Source organism: Pseudorca crassidens, chromosome 7 (genome assembly GCF_039906515.1).
Source record: "Pseudorca crassidens isolate mPseCra1 chromosome 7, mPseCra1.hap1, whole genome shotgun sequence".
Classification (NCBI taxonomy): Eukaryota; Metazoa; Chordata; class Mammalia; order Artiodactyla; family Delphinidae; genus Pseudorca; species Pseudorca crassidens.
Window position 1 is genome coordinate 38,777,413 of NC_090302.1, and position 3,096 is coordinate 38,780,508.

Here is a 3,096-nt window from a genome sequence, read left to right on the forward strand (position 1 = left end):
TGTTCACCCAAAAACCTATACACAAATGCTCATAGCAGCTTTATAGCTCAAAACTGGAAACAACCCAAATGTCTTCCAAAAGGTGAACGGTTAAGCAAACTGTGGTTTATTTACCATGGAATACTACTCAGCAATAAAAAGGATCAAACTACTGATACAACATTTTGGATGAATCTCCATAGACTTAAGATGAATGAAAAAAAAAGTCAATCCCAAAAGATTACATATTATATGACTCCATTTATATAACAGTCTTGAAATGACAAAATTACAGAAATTATAGTAGTTGCTAAGAGTTAACAGTGCTGAGTGAGATAGAAGTGGGCATGTATATAAAAGGGCAACCTGAGAGATTCTCGTGGTGATAAAAATGATCTGTATATTGAGTGTATCAATGTCAATATCCTGTACTATAGTTTTGCAAGATATTATCACTGGGTCAAACTTGGCAAAGTATATACATGGGAGATCTCTCCATATTATTTCTTACAAATGCAGGTGAATCTACAACTACTGCAAAATTTTAAAGTTTAATTAAAATAAAACAAGATTAAAATTTTGGAAAAAAAATCTGTGATGTTCCAGAATATTTCATAGTAGTGAAGACTTCTATTACTAAATTTAAAAAGAAGTGTTAATAAATAAGGCACGTAATTCAAGATTTTCAACTTTATGCAGTGGCAGTATTATAGCCAATGAGGTTTATCTGAGGCACAATTATTGATAATCGAAAAGAATTTGGGGGTAATAAAACAATAAAACAAACTTAAGAAACAGGAGACATTAAAAATAAGCATAAAAATAATGAATAAGTAACTATAGGAACTGTTGAATTAACTTTTGTAGATCTAAGGAAAGAAAAATTATAATAAAATGGACAAATTTCAGTAACAAAAGTTACTAAAAATATAAATTTAAAGCTTAGAAAGGAGAAAATGGATATTTTAAAAAAACAGAGACAATTAAAATAGAAAATACATAAGAAAATACATAAGATTACATTTCAACCAAAATTTGAAAAAGTTGATAAAACACAAATTGCCTGGGAAAATACAAGCAAAATTAATTTAAGAAACAAAAATTTGAAATGCATTTTCAGCTATAAGTGGTGCACAGTAAAAGACTAACCTTGCCCTAAAACCAGTCTTGCCCTTTTTCCCTCAACTCCTTGAAGGTAACCTCTAAACCTCTGGCATATCCTGCCTGATAAGAATGTTTTTGTTTACCTGGGGTCCTTGGGTCATGCCACATAGTCTCTGCTAATAATATGATTTATGGTTGGGGGAGGGTGCTTTGGGCCACATGGCAGCAGATAAGGAGCTCTGGAGGAGCTACAGACTAAGATCAGTCACACAGATGGTCAACCATGTCTACATGACCAAGGCCAGATGAAAACTGGACACCAAGGCTTGGGTGAGCTTCCTTGGTTGCAATATTCCATGTATATTGCCACATACCATTACTGGGAGAAGTAAGCACTGTCTGCAGGACTCTTCTTGAAAACGACAATGGGAAACTCTGTAGTTGTGTCTCCGTACCCTGCTCCATGTGCCTGTTCCCTTGGTTGATTTTAACTTGTTCTTTTCACTGTAATAAACTGTAACTGTGAGTATACCAGCTTTACTGAGTGCTGTGACTCATTCTAGTGAATTCTTAAACCTGATGGTGGTCTTGGAGACCTCAGAACATGAAGTAAGTGTCAGAAGCAAAGACGGTCTTGGGGACCTGCTGAACTTTTCGGAGAGAGAAAAGCGCTTAACAAAATTACTACAGAATTGAGATTGGTTCAAGATGGCATACTAGAAGGACATGCTCTCACTCCCTCTTTTGAGAACACCAGAATCACAACTAACTGCTGAACAATCATCGACAGGAAGACACTTGAACTCACCAAAAAAGACACACCACATGCAAAGACAAAGGAGAAGCTGTAATGAGATGGTAGGAGGGGCGCTATCACAATAAAATCAAATCCCATAACTGCTAACTGGGTGACTCACAAACTGGAGAACACTTATACCACAAAAGTCCACCCACTGGAGTGAAGATTCTGGGCCACACGTCAGGCTTCCCAAGCTGGGGGTCTGGCAACAGGTGGAGGAATTCCTAGAGAATCAGACTTTGAAGGCTAGCAGGATTTGATTTCATTACAAGACTTCGGCAGAACTGAGGAAATAGAGACTCCACTCTTGGAGGGGACACACAAAGTATTGTGTGCATCGGGACCAAGGGAAAGGAGCAGTGACCCCATAGGAGACTGAACCAGACCTACCTGCTAGTGTTGGAGAGTCTCCTGCAGAGGGGGGGGCAGCTGTGGCTCACCAAGGGACAAGAACACTGGCAGCAGATGTTCTGGGAAGTACTCCTTGGTGTGAGCCCTCCCAGAGTCAGCCAATAGCCCCACCAAAGAGCCCAGGTAGGCTCCAGTGTTGGGCTGCCTCAGGCCCAATAACCAACAGGGAGGGACCCCAGCCCCACCCATCAGCAGACAAGCAGATTAAAGTTTTACTGAGCTCTGCCCATCAGAGCAACAGTCAGCTCTAACCACCACCAGTCCCTCCCATCAGGAAACTCACACAAGCCTCTTAGATACCCTAATCCACCAGAGGGCAGACAGCAGAAGCAAGAAGAACTACAATCCTGCAGCCTGTGGAACAAAAACCACATTCACAGAAAGAGAAACAAGATGAAAAGGCAGAGGGCTATGTACCAGATGAAGGAACAAGATAAAACCCCAGAAAAACAATGAAATGAAGTGGATATAGGCAACCTTCCAAAAAAATAATTCAGAATAATGATAGTGAAGATGATCCAAGACCTTGGGAAAAGAATGGAGGCAAAGATCAAAAACATGCAAGAAATATTTAACAAAGATATAGAACAATTAAAGAACAAACAAACAGGGATGAACAATACAGTAAGTGAAATGAAATATACACAAAAAGGAATCAATAGCAGAATAACTGAGGCAGAAGAACGGATAAGTGACCTGGAAGACGGAATGATGGAATTCACTGCTGCGGAACAGAATAAAGAAAAAAAATAAAAAGATATGAAGACAGCCTAAGAGACCTCTGGGACAACATTAAACGCAAA

At 39.1% G+C, this 3,096-nt stretch overlaps 1 pseudogene; it reads left to right on the plus strand.

The window, feature by feature from the left end:
• Positions 1 to 666: 666 nt before the first annotated feature.
• Positions 667 to 740, plus strand: LOC137228451 (U4 spliceosomal RNA; annotated as a pseudogene).
• Positions 741 to 3,096: the final 2,356 nt, after the last annotated feature.